This window comes from Alligator sinensis, unplaced genomic scaffold (assembly GCF_000455745.1).
Source record: "Alligator sinensis unplaced genomic scaffold, ASM45574v1 scaffold76_1, whole genome shotgun sequence".
Taxonomy (NCBI): domain Eukaryota; kingdom Metazoa; phylum Chordata; order Crocodylia; family Alligatoridae; genus Alligator; species Alligator sinensis.
The window spans coordinates 848,557-870,458 of NW_005841865.1; positions in this window are offsets into that span (position 1 = coordinate 848,557).

Consider the following 21,902-nt stretch of genomic DNA (forward strand, 5'->3'; position numbering starts at 1 on the left):
AGAGTTGAGGGAAGCTCCATCCTTGGCGGTTTTTAAAACAAAGCTCTGGTTGAGATAATCTAGTTGGGGATGTTCCTGCTCTGAGCAGGAGGTGGGACTAGATGACCTCCTGAGGTCCCTTCCAACCCTAATTTTCTATAATTCTTTGATTCCCCACAGTGGAGCTTCCTTTAGCAATGGTCCTCTGACCACCTGTACCTTATTCCCAGCGCCTCATTGCTGCCAAACCCTGCAGATAGGCATTGAGAGGAGAGTCTTCCAGCATCTCACGCTTCCTGATGCTGAAGCCGGGGCTTGAAGTACCTGGCATGGTTCACCGCCCACCAATCTGGAGAGAGAACTTGCTCTGGAAGTGTAGTGTGCCACCGCACATGCCTACGGTGAACTTCTCCTCTCCTGAGTTAAGTACAGGAGAATTAGTTCTCTTCTCGGGTGCCCCTCCTACCTTAAAACCCTTCCTGTGCACAAAGGAAAATGTATGCTGCTTAGATCTCTCTGTCTAAACAGCCTGCTCCACATTCCCTGCAATTCAAGACTTCAGAAACTCCTAGACAACAAATTCTGGTCACTAGTGCTACTACATTTTTTAAAGCAAATAGTGATTGTGGGAGCCCTATTATTTTTTAAACATCCAACCTGACACACTTTAAAGGGCTCAGCATTTTCTGAAATATAGGTCCTTTTATGGAGTCTTAAGCACAAAACACAGGCAGGATACTACCTCTCTTTTAAGGATGTAGATTGTGACCATTTGGGGACACGTGTATCCAGTTCTTACTATGTAGATACTATTTTTTTTTAACTTTGACAATTAGCACTGAGTTAATTCACAGCTGGAAACCTGGATGCTTTTCTTTCCTGTGGAAAATTTTGCCTTTTTATTAAAACCTCAACACTTTTCTTCTGCAAACTGAATGATTTTAGTTTTCAACCAATAAATGTTCAGGTTTTTCTCCAAGTCAAAAATATCAATGGAAAGGAGAGACTTTTCCTGACATACCTAATCAAAATCCAGTTTTCTTTTCAAAAACTATTTTAATGGATAACTTTTGATCTTCCCTGCTCCCAACTCACAGTGCATTCAAATGGTGCTTACTACACTGGCAACAGATTGCCATTTTCTTTATTCATTATTAAAAATCATTTACAAATTTCTTCAATGGGTAATTCATACTCTGCAGATTACTTATAAACCATTTATTTATTTGTGGCTCCCTGGGGTCACTTAGCTAAGTCATACAGTATCATTTTTGTTTTCTGATTGTCATGTAACTAAGCAACACAATGCAATCCGAGAACTTTACAATCTGAAATTCACTTCCACAAAAATATTAGAGCTTAATGTGTTTAACGCAAGCATCTGCACTGGTGAAACTAAAGCAGATGAAGATGAAAAGTTATTACTAATATGGTTGGATCAAATTTGGCACTCAATTCAAGTCCATATTCATGGGGAAAGGAAATTTTAATATTTACTCAGCTCTAATGACACCCCCAACAACAGCTGGGACTGATTCCTTGGTAAAAAAGCTAATGTTTGAAAGAGGGGTAAGGAGTAAGGACAGAGGGCAGGAATACACTTGTCCATGGACAATGTAGAAGGTTAGTGCCTAAGAAGAGCAAATCTAAAGCTCTACAGTACAGGGGCTTTCTCCTTCTGCAGGCATTACTTCTGGTTTTCAAAATGAACAATTCCAGCTAAGTAGTGGACAGCTCATTCATTTTCCCCAAGCTCGTGATGTATAGTTTTATGTTACCCTGTCCATTTAACAACTCCATACAGTGTGAATAATGAATCAGATACTAGACACTGTCTTCCACTCAGCACCAGCATTTTTTCTTTTGAGGTGTGCTATCTCCAAGCATCTTGGTGCACACCTAGCTTGTCCTATTTGTGTGTACAGGCAGCTGAGCCACTAATTGCATCAAGGCTTCAGTCCTGCTAGGCCCCAATTTTCTTCCAATCCCTCTGACTTCTCTGAGTGTATTTTGGGCCTCACCCCATTAAGACCTGTATTAATGTAAATGCAGATGAAGTTAGAACATTGAATAATATTAGAGGAGTGTCCTAGTTTTTACACCCAGTTTTACAACCCGGTTTTTACACGTTGATTTAATAAACCCAAACATTTGTTAAACTTAAAAGGCTCATTTTCAACTTTGGGTGAAGTTTCTCATTATATGTTAATCCATTTTAATCATTATTTACTTAGTGTTTTAATCCAACCTCTTAATCAATCAAGTTTGATTTTCTGATATACAGTAATACTTTGAAACCTATATTTACATTCCTCATTCATTCTAAAAAAAGGAAATCTCAGTGTAAATGTGTTGGAGGACTCCACCCTGTAATTAACAGGTTAATATTTGTATGCACTGCTGCTTTCTTCTAAATGGAATCAGAACCAGACAACCATATGTCATAAACCATATATTTCTAATAGAGAGTGAGGATTTTCCTTTAGTTCAAATATTAAAAAACTCCTTAGTTCATGGAGATCTAAGCGACTGTACTGTGCTCAGTTACAACTGTGACATTCCAGGTGGTCACGGGTTTAATACACCTGGGTCTCACCTATACTATATAGGCCAGATACTCAGTTAAGATCTAGCCCATATGTTTTGTTTTATCTAGGGAATAAAAAGTGAATTCTCAGAGTGCCTCTATTTTGGGTGAATTGCCATGCAAAGAAATGTAGAATAAACTATTGAGAATTGCCAAAAGACTCATATTTTATGGCTGTGAAGTCACTCAAATTACTTTCTCTGTTTGATTGTTTGGTATACATCACTTACTGTGCATATGGTTTCAGATGGAAATGCTGAATTAGTCTATGGCAAAATGGATAATGCAGTCCTAATGCTAACATGAGCTAATAAGAAAACAGCAATGAATCTACTGTTGCAGATTGAAGTATACACATTTCATATTATTACTCAAGGCTTGTCTCTCCGATTAGATGATTGCATAACCTTAATATTATAAATCTTGCATGATGTGAATTGTTCAGCTGTAACCACAATCAGTTTTTACTAAGGTGGCATTTCTGTCGTCTTGTTAAACACAAACATTATATATGCTCTAGTCATAATTTTATGAGAGTTGCTTTTAGCAAGTGACAGCTTTGTCAGTCAGAAGATGCAGTTTAGCACACATACATGAAGCATGTACTTAAAGAGCCGGTCCTAATGTCAGCTTTTGCTTTGGAAAATATTGCTTTGTAGATTTTTAATTTTGCACGTGTAAATTTCTCTTCAAAGGGAGCTGAAAAACTTGTAAGTTTTAAAAAAAACTGTAAAAATCACTGCTCGGTTCTTCCAAGAATGAGTTTATTTAACCAACTAGAATCAGTTTTATAGTCAAGAGGAAGCACAGCTCATATGGCCCTCATCAAGTCCCATTGTTCAGCTCACACACAAGCCTCTGACTTCCCAATAATTTTGATGTGATTTTCCTGACCTATACCAATTGTTAACTATATGTGTATAAATTATAGAGAACATGGCTTTATAGTGAACATGTACTGCCGCTGATGTTTAAGAGTTTAAGACCCAACATATAAACCTCAGTAGGACTCGGTTCTCCTATCAATTCACAGGGGATTTATGTACTTAAATCCCACAACTGCTAATAAATTTGCAGGCACATCATCTAAAGAATAGATCCTGATGGGAAAGGATGTGCTGTGGAGTTGTGTTCTTGGTACAGACATCATGTATTATTTAGCAAAATTTATCTCCTTGACAGACGTATTGGCAGCATCAAGTAAAGAAACCAACATATGCTCCTTGCTTAGTTAATAAATGGTTTCCTATTTTTCACTGATGATCTTAGGCTGGGATGACCTAACAAAGAGCATTGTGAAGAGGTAAGCATAGCACTAGTGATATGATATGTTCATATGTTGATGTGCTGTTGCCCATGGGAAGAACAATGAACCTGTATAATCAGGAAAGTAGGAATATAATACAAAGCACATACAGGATATTTTATTACCTTAACCATAACAAAATTCATCAAAGATTTCCCATTGGCTTCAGTAAGATCCATAACCAATAATTACACTCAAAAGAACATTGAAGAGTGAGGCTAACATAAGAGCTAAGCAAACACGTTTCCTCAGAAAGTCTGGCAAAATTTCTTGCAATTGGAAGACATAAAATGCCTGACTGCCAGTAGTCTGTTGTCTGTTATTTGGAGCATTATCATAATTTTTGCTTGTAATAACCTGAATAATAATTTCTGCACCAGATTAAAAAGCAAGTGTTTTTTATCCTGCCCATATTTTTTCCAGATGAAACACAGAAACCACAGAGTTTATAAGGAAAGGCAACTGGCAGTGATTGGGAAAGGAAAGTTAGAGACAAAAGAACTCCAAGAGTTAGTGATCTGAAGCTGTGATGGAGAAGCCAGAATGAACACCTCTTCTTCAGTATCCTGAGCCAGTGATCAGCCAGCCACCAGGTTGTATCTGATTTTGCACAGACAAGTGTTTGTGTCCCTAAAATGGCAGACACATCAAATGTTTACCAGCAAATATCAGAGATGCACAATGAAATCACCTATCTGGCTGCCTTGCTACCCAGTTGGTGCATGCTACCATGTTTACATTATGGACATGTCTTTGTCTATACAATCTCTGGGGGCTCTAGGGTGTATTGCAGTGATGCATAGTGTGCTTCTTCCACACAGGCTACACCACCCAAAGTGGATGTGATGGATGTAAGCTCTAAATTTTTTGTCTCAGGCATATTTCTTGGTGCATTCCCAGAACTGTTTTAAAACAGTGCTGTTCTCCATTACAGCTGTTTGAGGGCTACAGTGCACATGAAGCAGATATCCCTTGCTCCACTGCAGCACTTCCTTATGTGGTCCAAAGGTGGCACTGACATGCCCGTAGAGACTAGGGACAGACATTAGACATAAAATGGTTTACATGATTGGAAACCAATTTAAACCTGTAACAGAACAGAAGTCCAGGGCACATAAACCAGTTTCAAAATGGCTGAACCTGATTTCCAATAGACCTGGATGGACTTAACCAATTTAGGTTAAACTAAATTGGTTAAGTCCATCTACTGAACTTCTGTCCCAGATCAGAGGGGTCATTAGAGGTACCTTTTGTTTCATGAGAGGAGCCTGGAACAAAAGCCCTGATTCCAAACACTGCCTTAGGAGCAATCTGGACCCTGACTTTCTGGCTCAGACCCAGCTTTCAACATGGACCCGTAAGTTTGATTACATTTCACTCCATAAAGCTGACAGAGGTATGGTTTGTGCAGACCCTAATCTTGCTGCCTCTGCCTGCCTTGTTCCCCATTGCAAGTCCTACCCAGCAATTATCCCTAATGCTCTGTTAGCTGCTTTACTATGCTGAAATACTGACTGACACTGGAGAGGATTCCTCACACAGACTGGCAAAAAGAATAGGTTTTAATATCAGTTTAAAAAAAAAAGAATGTATGACCCCTATAAACCGTTAAACTTCACTTTATTGACCATAAATCTGTGTTTTGCTCAATGCAAAAGTTTTTCATCTTCTAGAGAAAAATGCTGAAACAGCTACAAATGCCAAAAACACAAAGTTTTCTCTCCCAGACAATTTATATGGAAGTTATTGAATTTCTTGTTTAAAAGCACAGTTACTGCACTGCATTGTCTTCCCCAGGTGAAGCTAAACTTTGTCTAGAATCTAGATAGTCAAGCTCTGGGCCAGTTTGTCACCATTAGAGATGAAAAGAAAAAAATAACTATCATTTTGGGTGCATTAAATTTTGAGGTGATAGGCAAGAGAAAACAGGGTTTGGTGTCTCCAGAGCCAGGTTGGGATGAAAGGGTTTGATTGATTTAGATTTTCATATCTGAAGTCCAGCCATGGCTAGCTAATGACCAGAGCTAAGTGAAGACTATCTTGGACTCTGATGCAAAGTCATTTTGTTACCCAGTCCCTTGCCCCATTATAGCTACAAGATCCAAGACTCTTCAGCTTTTTTTTGTCCCATTTGAACTTCTGCAATGACACAACAGTGTAAAAAAACTCATATAATGTTTCAGCCAACAATGCCTCAGGGAAGGCACCATGTAAGGGAAGATGCAAAAGCACTGGTACATTCTAGAAATCTGAGATAAATCTTCACCTTGGAGGCTATAAGCAGGCTGGATAGTAGTAAGCATCCCTGAAGTCCCTGTAGATCAGAGTAAGCGCACTAAAAAGTGGGGATGAGAAATCTTGTGAGTTTAAAACAGTTGGCAAGAAGCAAAACTAACTGGGAGCTTCTGCATAGGAAGCATATTAGGGAAGTGGTTACTACAGGAGCCTTAGGTTTATCCCAGAGGCCCAGCTGATGGCTAGGAGGAGATGAATTTCAATCTCCACACTGCCAGACCTCTACATAAATCCCAGTTAGCTCTTTTTTATGAGAAACAAGTTGGCACAGTGGCTGTGACACTGGACTGAGACTCAGCAGACCCAAATTTTATTCCTAGCTCTACCTTTGTCCCACTGTGTGAATTTGGGCAAATTATATTGCCTCTTTGAGCTTCAGCTTCCATGTCATAAAATCAGGCTAATGATCTTGACCTTCCTTTGGAAAACACTTTGCTTCTAAGTATTATGACGACTATATAGGAGTTTCTATCTGAAGATCTCAAAGTGCAAGAATGTGCCATGCTACACAGGGAAATGAGTGTTGTCAAATGTGAAGGGAGAAATTAGTAAGAAAAGAATATTTATTTTCCAGCTTCCATGATGATGCCTGACAGCATCCTTTTAAAATCCTTGTGTCTCCTGTTATTACTTGTACTTCCAGTGGTTCATTTTAGCAAAGCAGCTGTGTGTCAACAGATGAACCTTATTTGGTCTTGGGGGTCATGCCTCTTTTTTTGCACATGCCACAGAGGGAGCGAGGACTAATGAAATTAACTCTCTTATTTTTCTTCTCATCCCTGGCCATGTCTACCTGTGCCATTAAGGTAAAGCAATAAACTCTGGCATTTATCACTCTGGAGTTTATTGCTTCTGAGCACCACATTTGCACGTGTACCAAGGACCGCATCACAGTGAGGTGGGTCGGAGCAGCCCTGACTGGCAGGGGGCCCGGGGGGTCCACCCCCCAAGCCAAGGCTGCTCTGACCTGGTTCAGCATGCTGTGGAGGGGCTGGCTGGGGCACGAAGGTTTTCCAGTGCAGGACTAGCCAGCAGGCAGCCCCTGCACTGAAGCACCTTTGTGCCCCCAGCAGCTGGGGCAATGTCTACACATGTAATGCTGTGGAATTAATTTGTTTCCTGCAGCCTAATAGAGCCACACATGTAGACATGAGACATTTATTGCAGAGCTAATTAGGCAACTCCACAGTAAACGTCTTGTGTAAACACACCCACTGGGCACCTCTACACATACATTAATGAGCCATAGTTACTGCATATTCAGTTTAGTACCTGTAATAACAGGTACTAACTGAATGTGCAGTAACTGGTACTACTGCACAGTAGCACCAGTGCACACCTTGTTTAGTGATGCTAATGCACAGTAGATTAATTCTACTGTGCATTAGTGCAATAGCACGGCTTTTGCTGTGATGCACTAAAGAATTAGTCTACCGCACATTTAGCATCTCAGGTAGACATGCTCACTGTGTCCTAACTTACAATGACTCTACTTTTTCTTTTTAACATAAGGCTACTTTCTCCTCAAAAATTCTTCATCAGATTCTAATATGGTGGAAAGTCACCACCCCATCCTATAAAAGTAAGACTCTCCATGGACATAAGGTACTGAATCATCACTAGGATGCAATGTTTTCCTGTGATGATAAATCATGATGAGAATCTTGTAAACAAGAGACATGGTTAGCCCATGTAAATAAAGATAAAGGAGGGAAAGGGCTGTAGAGTTGTCTGGGGTAATCTATCGAACAGGAAATACCATCAAAGGAAAAGGGGAAAAAAGAAAAGCCTTCCAGTTTTAGAGGTGAAACCATCCCTATATATTTTTAAAAGATTTTCCTTCACTAATGTCTTTCCTGAGTGTATGGTTATGTGCCAGAACTTCCTCCATCCAGTTCATTTTAAGAAGCATTCCAAGTGCTTTTCTTGTTCTGTTTCTAGCAATTTTCCACTGCTAAACCTAGCTTGTGATGAGCACTTTTTATCTCTTTTGCTAAATTCACATGATCCTTTATCTGAATTAGAATGAATGTTAGAATAAAAATATTCTCCCAACTGAACATCTGATCCAAGCCATCATCAAACTTGGTCCGTATCCAAACCCAAAGGTTGTGGTCAAGGTTCATTTCTAAGCTTGACTAAAATTTGAAATGAGAAACAATCCTTCACAGCAGCCTAGACTCCATGAACCTCAGCAACCCTTCAGTAAGCAACTGGTGTCAAAGAAGAAACAAACTGTATTAAGTAAGCAGGTTTTTGCTTGTCTTCAAAGGGTCTTTTGATGAACAGTATCAAGAAAAAAGTCATGCTAAAAGTTTAACAAACAGAATAAGCAATGATAGAGTGAAGTCTTGGCTCCAGGGAAGTTAATGGCAAAGTTCCCACTGACTTAAATGGAGCCAGGATTTTACTCCTTGTGTTTACAAATCAGACATCACAGAATTAATTTTGTTATACGTCACAGATGTGCTGTTCATTAATAACTAAGGCAATGGTACATAGTCACACTACTACAGCAATCATTATTTTTTTTTGCCTCAATGCTAATGCAAACATAAAAGACTGGCTAAAACAGGTTGGAATTATGCAAAATAACATGCAAATTATACATCAAAATCAGTGGCTGATGTGGATATACTGAAATTACTTCCATAAGGTGACTATATACATCTTTCTTGAGTTGTGCCTGCTAGCAGTGCTGTTAATTCATTAGTCCTGGACTCTGAGATGTCCTATTTCATTATACAGCATCTGTTCATCAGTGAGGGATGGTGGATATTGCAACTGTTCTACTGACTGGTGGTGCATTTTCTCTTGTGGCTGTAGAGACTGATGTTAGACTTGCAGGTCCCGCCACAGTAGTCATAGGTGTACATGGCGTTAGGGGCTACTGTACTGATAGGCTGTTTCCTTCGATCACTTTGCTGTTGTAATTTGAGTGACCATTTCTTGTTGTGATGTTGCACTCCATGATTGAGAAGAGAATGCCACTTTGTCCTGTCTCCAGCTAAGGCCTCCCAAAGGTGTCAAAGAGCCTTCATGTCCTGCTTGCAGATGTCTTTGAAGTCCAGTTTCAGGTAGCCTACTCTTCTCTCCGCACCTGCAATTTGCCCATACAAGATGTCCTTTGGGATGTACCCATCTTCCATCCTGTGGAGATGGCCAAACTAGCATAGACACCGCTGTTTGAGTAGTGCAGTGATAGTTGGCAGGTTGGCTTTGATGATGACCTCTGCATTGGTGATTCTGTCTTGCCACTTGATGTCAAGTATGCAACATAAGCAGTGTAGGTGGAAGCTGTTCAGTTAGTTTTGACTGTTCAGTAAGCAGCTTAGGAAGATGGTTCAGTAAAAAGCTGTTCAGCAATCAGCTTAGTTTTCATTGTGAGTTTGAATTGTTCCACATTCGTTTGGAAAGCTTACTGAAAGTGGTTGTTGGGATATCACAGGTTAGGATCGTGGGGCCCTGCGTCCTGATGACAAAAATTGGTCAGACTTCTTCTCGGTTATCTCACCTGCCACAACTTTGATGATTTGATTAAATTTGGGAGGATGGTGGTTTCCCTGACCCAAAGCTGACTGACACTTATTCAAATGAAAGGTGCGACCAGATGAAAAAAAAGGAAAATAAAAATAAAGAAAACTCAAAAACCCTAACAGCGTCTTCTCTTTCTCCTTCTCTCTTTCTCTGTGCCCACAGTCCAGGATCTCTGGGGCTTCTTTCCTTCCTTGTTCACTTTCTGGGTCTCTTGATTATGACTCCAGCGATTGAGCATTTTTTGTTTTTTTTCTTCACTCCCCATTAATTGCTGTCCCACCAGCTCAACTGAGCACCAGCCGCAATCAATTAACGCCACACTGGGGTTTCCACTCTCGCTCGCTCTCTCTTTTTTTTTTTTTTCTCTGAGCTCCTCCAAGCTCTGAAGACCCAATAGGTCTGTTGCCCCATTCCCAGGGACTTCAGTCCTGGCCAGCAGGCAGGGTTTTCCCCTTACTGCTGACCCCTCTTCCTCTCTTTTACTCCCCTTCTTCTCGCCAATGCCCACGGCCAGAAATGGCTCCCGGTGGTTTAATTAAACCAATCTAATTCACCCGGCGAGTTGATAAAGCTCCACTGGAGCAGACTGGGAGATCCCTCCGGAGCACTGCCAGGCTGCAACAGCTGAATGGATCTCTTCAGTTGGGACCCTCCTTGAAGCAGGTACCCCCGACCTTCCCACGTACCTTCCCCTTCAACTCGCCATTAGGCGGCTCTTCATTGGGAAGTGGCGGGGATGACTGCCTCTAAGCAGCCTTGTTCCCCCAACTCTTCTTCTTCATAGCATCTTGAAAAAAATCCACAACCATATTAGTTCTTCCTGGTTTGTACTCAATATTAAAGTGAAAAGGTTGCAATGTCAGTGCCCACCGGGCGACGTGCATGTTGTCCATCTGTTTGTTTTAACTCACACCCTAACAAATAGTACCAGAAATAATTAACACCCATTTTATGGCTAGGTATTCATGCTCTACTGTAGCATACCTTCTTTCCATTGGGTTCAGCTTCCAGCTGGTGTAGGCTACCGGTCGGGGACTTCCGTCAATCTCCTGTGAAAGGACTGTGCCCAATGTCTTATCGGAGGCATCCGTCTGTAGAATAAAAAGTGACTCAAAGTCCAGAGTTTCCAGTACTGCATCTTGACAGAGGGCACTGTTCATCTTCTCAAATGCCTGTCTACTTACTGCATCCCACTTAAGGGGGCCCTTACCTTTCCCTTGCAGCAATCAGCTAAGGGGGCTGTTATTTCTGCGAACTGGAGTATAAATCATCGATAATACCCTGCAAGGCCTAAGAACGCCCTAAGTTGTTTGCGACTCTGGGGTGGTATATAATGACATAAGGCCTCTACCTTATCAGCTAGAAACCGAATCTGTCCCTGACCCACCATAAACCCCAGGTACTTTGTTTCAGCCTTACCCAATACACTTTTTCTCTGTTTTAGCCATCAGCCCAGCTTGATGTAATTCCCATAGTACAGCCCTTACCGCTTTGAAGTGTTCCTCCCAATTTTGTGTACAAATAATAATATCATCTATGTAAGAGGCTGTGTATTGCTGGTGAGGGGCCAACACCCATTCTATCAACCTCTGAATGGTTGCTGCCGCGCTGTGGAGCCCAAAAGGCATCCGCCTAAATTCATACAAGCCCCACAGTGTACCAAATGCAGTTTTGGCCATGTCTTCCCTTCTGAATGGTACCTGCCAGTACCCTTTCGCCAGGTCCAGGGTTGAGAATAAACCTAACCTGTCCCACTTTCTCCAGCAACTCGCTAATCTGGGGCATAGGGAAGGCATCAAAGCAGGATATGGCATTGACTTTCCTGAAGTCCACGCACAGCCATAATGACCTGTTGGGCTTAGTTATGGCCACAATGGGGCTATGCCAAGGACTCCGAGACTCCTGAATGATGCCTTATTTCAAATTTTTTGTAATTTCCTCATGGATTGCCTGGTATCTGTGGTATGGGATTCTTCTCCACTTCTTCCTCGTGATCTGCCCAACCAGGGTTATTATCTGATGAGTTATCCCTTTGGCACACCCTGGAATTTCACTACAAACATCTTGAAATTCCATAGCCAAATCCTTCAGCTCACCCTGTTGCAGGACACTCAGTTGGGCCCCAACTGGGACCTCCACACCCCCTTTATTCTGATCTAGGCCCACACCCATATCCCAACCAAACTCCTCGTCTGGAGGGAATGGATCAATCAAAAAACCATCCTGGTCCCTCCATTCCTTGAGCAGATTAATGTGGTATGTTTGCTTCTCCTTCTTATGACCAGGTTTAAAAACCTTGTAGTCAACCAGGCCAGCTTGCCTAACAACCTCGAAAGGGCCTTGCCAACACCTCAACAATTTACTCTCTGTATCTGGGAGTAACACCAAGACCTTCTGGCCTACTCGAAAACCCCTCCCCTGAGGGTTTTTTTTATCATAATAGGCCTCTCTGCACTACACTCAGATGTTCTCATGACAACTCCCCTGTTCTCTGCAACCGCTGCCTCAATTCTCTTGCATACTCCATGTGACTAGCACCCTCCTGGGGCATCTTCTCCCAGCCTTCTGTTACCAAACCCAATATGCCCCTTGGGTGGTACCCGTATACCAGGTCAAACGGGGCACACCCCAAAGATGACTGTGGGGCCTCCCATGCCACAAACAACAATGGTGGGATCATAAGGTCCCATTTACAAGGCTTGGCTTGAACACATCGACACAGCATGTTCTTTAGAGTCCCATTAAACCACTCCACCAGGCCATTGGTTTGAGGATGGTAAATGGGCGTACACTGTTGTTTGATCTGCAACACTTTACACAGACTCCGAAGGACACCTGACATAAAATTGGACCCTTGATCAGTAACAATCTCTCTGAGGATCCCCACCCAGGTCACCCATTTGAGGAGTTCTTCTGTCACCCAGGGCCGGGTGACAGTACGCATGGGGACTGCCTCTGGGAACCAGGTTGCATAATCTATGATCACCAACAAGTATTGATGCCCCACCGATCTTTTAGGGAGGGCCCCACCACTACATCAAGCACAATACGGGAGAACGGTACCTCTATTATGGGCATTGGTTGCAATGGCACTCGGGCTGGTTTGTCCGTGCTTACCTTCTGGCAAGCCGGGCAGGCTCAACAGAAATTTTCGACCTGCTCATACATCTTGGGCCAAAAACACCACTTTGTTAAATGGGCCTCTGTTTTGCTACACCCCATATGCCCACCCAGGGGATTTTCATAGGCTAACTTTAAGAGAGAAAAATAAAGAAAACTCAAAAATCCTGACAGCATCTTCTCTTTCTCCTTCTCTCTTTCTCTGTGCCCACAGTCCAGGATCTCTGGGGCTTCTTTCCTTCCCTGTTCACTTTCTGGGTCTCTTGATCACAACTCCAGCAATCGAGCATTTTGGTTTTTTTCTTCACTCCCCATTAATTGCTGTCCCACCAGCTCAACTGAGCACCAGCTGCAATCAATTAATGTGGCGCTGGGGTTTCCACTCTCACTCTCTCTCTCTCTCTTTTTTTTTTTCTCTGAGCTCCTCTGAGCTCTGAAGACCCAAAAGGTCTATTGCCCCATTCCCAGGGGCTTTAGTCCTGGCCAGCAGGCAGGGTTTTCCCCTTACTGCTGACCCCTCTTTCTCTCTTTTACTCCCCTTTTTCTTGCCCATGCCCACAGCTGCAAATGGCTCCCAGTGGCATAATTAAACCAATTCAATTCACCTGGCGAGTTGATAAAGCTCTGCTGGAGTGGATCAGGAGATCCCTCCGGAGCACCGTTGGCTGCAACAGCCAAATGGATCTCTTCGGTTGGGGTCCTCTTTGAAGCAGGTACCCCCAACCTTCCCACAGCGGTAGCAGCCTTTCCAATGCACACATTTAGCTCTTCATCCAGTGATAGGTTGTTGCTCACTGGGGATCCAAGGTAGCAGAGCTTGTCCACTGCCTTGAGAGGTGTGTTGTCAAGACTGATACATGGTGACTGGCAAACAGCCTGTCCTTGGGACCCACAGCCTTCTCAACACCCCTAGGGTGTCGAGAAGCATAGCAGGCTGTGCAGGGCCTGTGCGGGGTGGGGCAGTGAGCGGCCAGAGCACAGAGTGTGGGGCGAGCATTTATTACCCTTCATTACTGGGTTTTAACCTTTCCTTATAGACACCATTAAGCACATACATTTAAGATAAACTTTTAACATGTAATTAAAATCCATGTGCTTAAATACTTTACTGAATAGCAATGGATTGTTAAATTGTGGTCTTCATCCATTCAGGTAAAGAACAGAAGTCAGTGACAAACAGGATAGCGAATACCTCTGAGAAAATCAGCTTGTGATCTGTTTCCTACTGATGAAATGGGGACAGTTACCAATTCTCCAATACTTTGAATGCCTTGTCTGCTCAGCCTCAGATTTTCCCACTTCTTAAATTCTCCACTAGCAGAAAACCACACAAGGCATTTCTGGTGGAATGTTTTCATTTTGAAGAAGTCTAGAATATTGCCAATCTACCAATAATGTTTTCTGGGTAATACACCTTTCGTTAGGGTTTGAAGGGGAGCATAAAGAAATGATAGTTTTCCTACTCCTCACCTGAAATTCATGTTGATCGTCCAACTCTTTAGATTTCCTAGATAGTTCAGCAGATGTGGTTGATGGGCAAGAAATGACAAGGTCTGTTCCCCAAGCTGGTCCAATACCATGGTGAAAGACACAAATAGAGGCTTTGTTTTCACTGCCAAAAGTTGTACTTTTACACTGAAAAAACTTCCTCACTATGAAATCCCAGAGGAGCAAGCTTTTACCTTCATCTAATTAGTTAAAGTCAACCCTATATGACACACCTGGGGTTTGCCTTCAGTAGCTGCCTCAACCTGGAAGTTTTTCTCCATCCATACAGTGCTCCAGCAAGCTGACTTGGATGCAACCGTTTTTCATAAAACTTTTGAAAACACATGTGTCAGCTTAGTTTTTCACTCCTTGCATCATGAGAGCAGGGTCAATGTACAGATATTCAGGGAGGTTAGGGAAAGGTTAGATTGGGTTAAAAATCGTCCCCTGATCTAAGGTAAATTGGGAGGGGAGCTAGTGGGAAGGTTAAGCGGGGATCGTGGGGGCAACAGGAGTCTGTGGGGGGTTGAAGAGAACAGAGAAACCAGTGGGGGTGCACGGTGGGGCTAATATGAATCCTCAGGGCAAGCAGGGTCTGGGAGCATTTGGCAGGATTGGGGGAGCTAGCGGGGTCTGCAGGGGAGTGAAGGGATGGGAGGTTGGTGGGATTAGAGGCTCTCTGATCCTGCCAAAGCCCCCCAGGACCCCGCAGTGCCACCAAACTGCCCCCAATCATGCAAACCACTTCTAGGGCTGGTTTTACCTGGTTCACCTGTCCCAGGAGCCTGACTGAAGTAAACTGGGGTGGGGGGAGGCTTTCCCCCTCTGGGGCCAGGGCTATTTTTAGCCCCCTAACCATCCCCACCCCCAGATGAGCAACCCACACAGGGAACCAATCCCCTTCAATGCTGCCTGCCTCTTAGCCCACCCTAACTTAATTTGATCAGCTCCTGGCACTGACAAATGCTAGTAAAACTGGCACCAGGAACAGCTTATGGGATCAGGGGGGTTGGCAGGCTTGGGGAAGGGGCCAGCTGGGCCATGGTGGGGAGGTATTAGCCATCAGGGGTTTGGGGGAGGAGGAAGATCAAAATAACGCAATGCCAGGAGGTGGGGAAGAGGACAAAGGTAGGAAAAGTGCAGTCCTGGTGTTAGATACCCCTGAGGTACAGTTAATTTAGATTGGGTCAGCCATTTTTAGACTAATTTAACCTCTCTCAACTTCTGTAAGTTCACACTTAGCTTGACCTAACTAGGGATCTAAGTGTAAGGTCCACACCTGAGCAAACCAAGTTAGATCAGGTGGCCCTTTTTAATGTGCTCTAACCTCTCCCTAACCTCCCTGAAGTGCTCCAGCAGCTGGCTTGGATACAACCTTTTTCATAAACCTTTTGAAAGCACGTGGGTCAGCTTCATTTTTCGCCCTCTGCCTCATGAGAGCAGGGCCAAAATAAAACACGCCGCCCTATTTATTTTCTGTCACCCGGTGTTTGAACTGGCAATAACAAAAGGGCCAGGCCCCCAGGGTGTAAATCAGAGCTATTGTTTGTTTCTTCTTCATTAATCATGGTCTCCATCTCTACTCTAAGAAATTTGGACTCATGAATAGATCAGCTTGTTCACAGGAAACTGACAAACCCTTCGCCAGTTTCGTGCTCCCAAGCTGAGTTGTTGTAGGCAGGCATCCACGTGGGAGAAAGAAGGGAAGAAAGCTCCTTGATCGTAGAAGGCTTCTAAACATTCGGAGCCCCAGCTCCATTCCCATCTCACCAGTCCTTTGACAAGCTGCCTTAATGGATAGGCAGTGGCCTTCACTGTAGGGGCTAAATTTAAAACTTTCCTATGCTTCTCTTGTCAAAGTTAAAAGCTTTTCATGTCTGTGTTAATGTTTTTTTTTTCTGTCTGCTGGCACCAGTGACAAATACTACATCTCGCTTTGAGTAACAGTATATTGAATGGCTGGCAGAGCCAGAATAAGGCACCTGTAATTTATCTCCGGGAGTTTGGGTTGGATGACACTGCTGGGAACAGAAGGGGGCTCTGAGCTGTCACCTGATTACTAATTCTAAGATTTCTCCTCAGAGAGTGAGAAGGAGTGAGTTAGGATGAAGGGTACAAAAAGCAAATCAATAAACAGGTTAGTGTTTGCATCATTATTAACACTCAAGCTGTCAACACACCCATTGAAACTATTGCTCACGGCAGCTTCAGATTTAATGGTCAGCACCACAGATTTACTGTAAATGTTAGCTAAGGCAGAGCAAGGGGGGGTGGGGAACTCATTGACAAATAACAGAGACTTCAGTGGGATGCATGAAACCGTTTATGTGTGTGCATAAATAACGGAGAGATCACCTCGCTGAGGCTGGTGGCTTTCTGCAGTATTTCTTCCTAAGGGGTTGAACTGCATCCACCCCGCTTCTCACTTCCTGCTTCACTCACTGCAGTTTACCACAACTGTACATCAACTGAATCCCTAACCAAGCTCTGATCACAGGATCTCATCACACACCCCTTGCCAACCTGGAGAAAGGAGACAGGGGTAATTGCTGTTTTGTAACATCAAATCAGCATATTTAGGTTGCAAAGCCCTACAGAACTGTTGTCTCTCATGGACTGTGACAAAGGAGTGTGTGCAGAAGGGAAGAGCTGGCCTATATGATAGGCCCATCTTGGGAAATATGCTTGCAGCACTGCAGTTTTGTTTCCACTTGTGTGGGGGGAATGTCAGAGACAGTGAGGAGAGGGAGACTGCAAAGTTTGAAAGTAAAGAAGCACAAAATGGTAGGATTGTGAGTTTGTGACCTTGGTAGGATGTTATACAACCATTGGGAAGCCAAGGTACTTCATTCCTCCTAGTAGTAGAGCTTAAGAGAGAATTCAGTAGTTAATAGGCCACAGACTGGGCCTCTGGGCTAGATGAATCTGACCTGATGGAAGGAAAATTATATCTCTGGCTAGAAGCAGTTGTCTAGCAGAAAAAAAAGAGCTTCTGCCCAAGCTTTCTCCTGCCTCCAGAGACTATGACCCTTGCTTGCAAATCTGAGCAGAGATAGCTAGTCACACTGAGTAATCAGAGTCTATGGGCTGCGATTTGTGGACAAGCATGTTAGGCACTGGGATACAGAAATCCATCCTATTCTTGCTGATGATGGGAGCATGAGAGTTTCAAAGGAGGCTTTATTTATTTTTACTTTTTTTTTTGTTATTGATGTTCTCCTGGTTTTTTCTCCGCCCCAGGACTAAGTAATCTTAACAGAAAGAAACATTTTAAAAGAGGAATTCTTGACAGTGTCCTTTCCACTGTGACCAATTCCAGAGCTTTCTTGTAACCAGACTGTACCGAGTGACATAAATGAAGGTCCGATTGAGTGCCCCTGCTCAAACTACTGATGCAATGATAAATCTGTGGTATATTAAATTGGCTGCATGCCCATCTCTCCAGGTCCTGTCTGCATTGCCACTTTCTCAAATGCAAACCTCATAAAGATATTAAACTTGTGAAAACGAGCTGCACATAAATTCAAGCTGTTTTCACTGTGGAGGACTTTCCAGCTTGTGGTGTGATTTGGAACAGGTCCTTCTTCAGGCATACACGGCTGCTTCAATTTGGGGTTTGAAAGAGTTTATACACACAGGCACACACGCATCTATAATGTCAACAGCTGCAAACTTGCCCTGCTGTACATGTTGTCAGGCACTCATACCGCTAAAGCACCAGAAGAAATGATGTGAGGACTCAATTGTATACGATGCTGAGTGACTCTGAGAGGCATCAGACTCTCTCCACTCCCACAGATGTATATGGGATTTCAGGGCTGCACGGTACCTTGAAAGTTTGAAACTGAAGGCATCACACTGATACTCCGGCAATATCTCATTCTCATTCACAAAGCCAACAGCAGGAAAAAGCAGGCAACAGGCCTCGGGAAATACCTCACACTGTCAATTACCCACCAAGTATACAATGAGCTAGGGGGAAGCTTGGGCACTGAGGAACCTCTGAGATAAAGAGTATTTTTGGTGTAGGGCCCTTGTCTGTGGAGAGAGGCATGAACCCAAGACTTTCTGAAGCTCACAGTCAGTGGAGGAAGCAATGCAGGTATAGAAATGGACCGGCAAAGCTTTTTATTCCAACCATCTCTCCTAAAAAGATCCCAATCAAGGGAGCATCAGAAAAACCAGGCAGAATCCCAGCCCACCAACAATGGTCAGGAACATACAATGGGAACTAGAACTCAACTCCTGTACATCTGAGCTGTTTGTCTGCAGCAGGGTGGTTAGCTGAACTGCAAATTTGCGATGGAGGAGCAAAATTTGCACAGGAAGGTGCACCAACAGACATGGAGGCTCCTTTGTCACAGTCCATGAGAGACAACAGTTCTAAAAAAACACTGGGGAAAAAAGCAGCACAGCACATGCCACAGGAGTGTGCATCAGTAGACATGGAGGCTCAGTCCTCCAGGGAGATGCTCTGACTGCTGGTGAGTGCCCCCCCCCTTCTTTAGTTCTGCCCCAGCTTCTCCAATACACTGAGAGCCAAGAGAAGCAAGGAAAAGGCAGCTTGTCCTACAGGGCCGTGCCAGGGGGGGCAACTGCCTGGGGACCCATGGAGCTGGGCTGGCTTCGCGTCCAGCCACTTGCCACCCACACCCCTGCCACCGCTGCATCTGGGCCCCACACAGGCTGATTTGTCCTGGCCCCTGCACCCTGTTATGATTGTCTCTGTTGCCTGAAGTGGGGCATTTTGCCCCGCACTGAAGCGCATGTGCAGGGGTGTGCACAGCAGCAAAAAGTGGCACTAATTTTTGTGGCTACTATTTTTGCCACTGCAAGTTCATGCCCCAAAATATTGTTTCAATCTCCTGTGTTTGGCCAGGCTCTCTAGAAGCTCTAAAACAAATAAGGAAATTGAAACGATGGCATTTTTTAAAGAAGGGTTAGTGCCACAAGCAGAGAGCTGGAACTGTGTCATCTCTGTGGTGTTCAGCTTGAATACCCCTTGAAGCATGCAGACCAGAGATCATTTTGCTTTCTTTAATTTGCTTGTTATTGACTAAAGGAAAAACAATCCCACTTGCAAGTGTTAATTGGAGTGAGTGGTATCTGAAGATTTTTGTTTAAACTTTAAAAGAAGCCTGTCCAGTGGGTGCTGTTCGATGATCAAAACCTTGCTGCACAGAGCCTTGATGTTAAAAAGATAACCCGTGGTAGAGAGTCACTGTCAGTTAGTGAGATATTTGGACAAGGTGACCTCACAGAATGCACATTAGCTATCTTATCGGCCAATAAACTGTCTCACTGCTGTACATATACATATGCCCTGCATATTGAAGGGGAAGATTAGCTTGATTATCAATGGGGGGATGAGCCAAACAATTACTTTCATTATTGAATATTCCATTAATTATTCAGGAGGTGAATCAATTATTCATATCTCATTTAAACTAAGGGGGGGAAAAAAAACATTGCCACTTGACAGAGCCTTTTTCAGTGTCTTTGGAAACAACTGTGATTCTGTCATGGCAGGACAGAATTCTTTTGAAAAAAGAAATTTGTCCAGAAATGATCCTCATGAGCCATTCATTCTTAAATACCAGTGCAGAACCAAAGACTAAAGCCAGGAACAGTCAATTACTCTGGAGTCTTTCTTGGACTCGCACAGCTTATTATAACTGTTGTGATTATTATGAAGAATAATAATAATAATAAATATTTTAAATGTGAAATTCAAATTTCAGTTCAGTAAAATGCTCCTATTCAGGTAAGTGTTTGTGCTTAGCTTGAAGTTTTGAAGTCAAAGAGAGTTAAGTGCTGTCTGGAATCTGAAATTGATGTAAACATGCCCTTAAGTGTTTTCCTAAAACTCTCTTGTGGGGAAGAATGTCATGTGGAAAGCAGATTTAAAATGCTCTTTCACAAGCTGCATAACCTGGCACATGGTTTTTTCCACTGGGGTTGGTTACTATTTTAATGCAATGTAGTTTAGTTATTTAAGGCTAGTTTTTCAAAGTTGGTTAGATGCCTGTATCCCACTCCACCAGACTGCGAGTTGGTCACCTACAGACCTTTATCAATCTGGCCCTTAAACCCAGCATTTACTAACTGCTCTATCTGTCCTTTCATTACCTAAAAATCTGTTGTTTTGTTCAGGTCAAAATCGGATGCCTCAGCTCTCAGAAGGAGTATACGTAGAATCAGCAGAGGTGGGAAGAGATGCAGGGGGCCACAATCTCATATCATTAATATTCTAGGTCACAAGGTCTTTGTTGAATAATAGCTCTCTGCTCTTAGTTTTAATACATTTGATTGTCCATGAGGGATCTAAAGTGACTCCCAGTATAAGAAAGGGTGGAACTAGTCCTGTATGAGTGAATGTCAGCTAGGGAAGCTATTTTGAAGGGCACAGACTTTTCCATACCTTCCAGAAGATTTCATCCTCATAGCGAAGTGCTGGGGATGCTTCAGAAAACCCTGGGCTAGAAAGCAAAGTACTATGGATTGGAAACTTAACCTTGAGTTTTTAGTATTTTTGCTGTATTCATGCAAGTGGAAATCTGCATAGTTCCTATATTTAAATGCAGCGTACATTAAAATGCCTAGGGCAAGATCCCCACGTGGTGTAATTTAGCATTGCCCTATTGAAGTCAATAGGACCAGGCTAATTTTACATTAACGGACAAATTTAGTCCCATCAAATATTTTCCACAGACTCTAGAATGCAACTGCCAACAATGTTCTGAAAGATGAAAACCAGCATACTTTGCTTTCCTGTTTTGAAATGTTTTCTGTAGACTAGTTTCCCCTTTGGACTCCAGAAAACACTTTCCAGCTACAAGGACATGCCTTGCTCATCCTCAGTGCTTCTGGGAATACTACTGTGATTATGCTAACATCGTGATGACTCAGATTGGGAGGCAAAGGACAGTCACTCAGATCAGGTTGTCCATTGCTAGCATTAACATTTCATATTAACAACTATCCCAATGGAGCCACCTTCTCTCCTTGCTGCTTTTGAAAGCCAAGACCGCATTAAGCAGAGGAATGTGCCTTCGTACTTGAAACATTAACCCAGGTGTCAGGAGACTGGGGTTCAGTCTTTTGCTCTGCCACTGACCTCCCAAGATTTCAATTAGGTCATAAGAGATTATTGAGACAGCTCGGCTCCCATTTAAGTTCAGAATAGGGGCCAGATTTTTAAAGAGCCCCCAGTTGCCAGTCTATCTCATCCTGACGCTGTCTGAACAAATTTTCAACATGCCTCAGCACCCAAGATGCTGAGCTCTTTCAGAACATAGATTCATAGATTCATAGACAGTAGAGTCGGAAGGGACCACAATGGGTCATCGTGTCCGACCCCCTGCCCCTGGCAGGAAAGAGGACCAAAGTCAGATGACCCCAGCCAGGTGACTATCTAGCCTCCTCTTGAAGACCTCCAAGCTAGGTGATAGCACCACCTCTCTTGGAAGTCCATTCCAGATCCTGGCCACCCTTACTGTGAAAAATTTCTTCCTAATATCTAACCTAAATCCACTCTCAACTAGTTTACACCTGTTATTCCTAGTCACTCCCTGGGGCACCCTAGTAAAC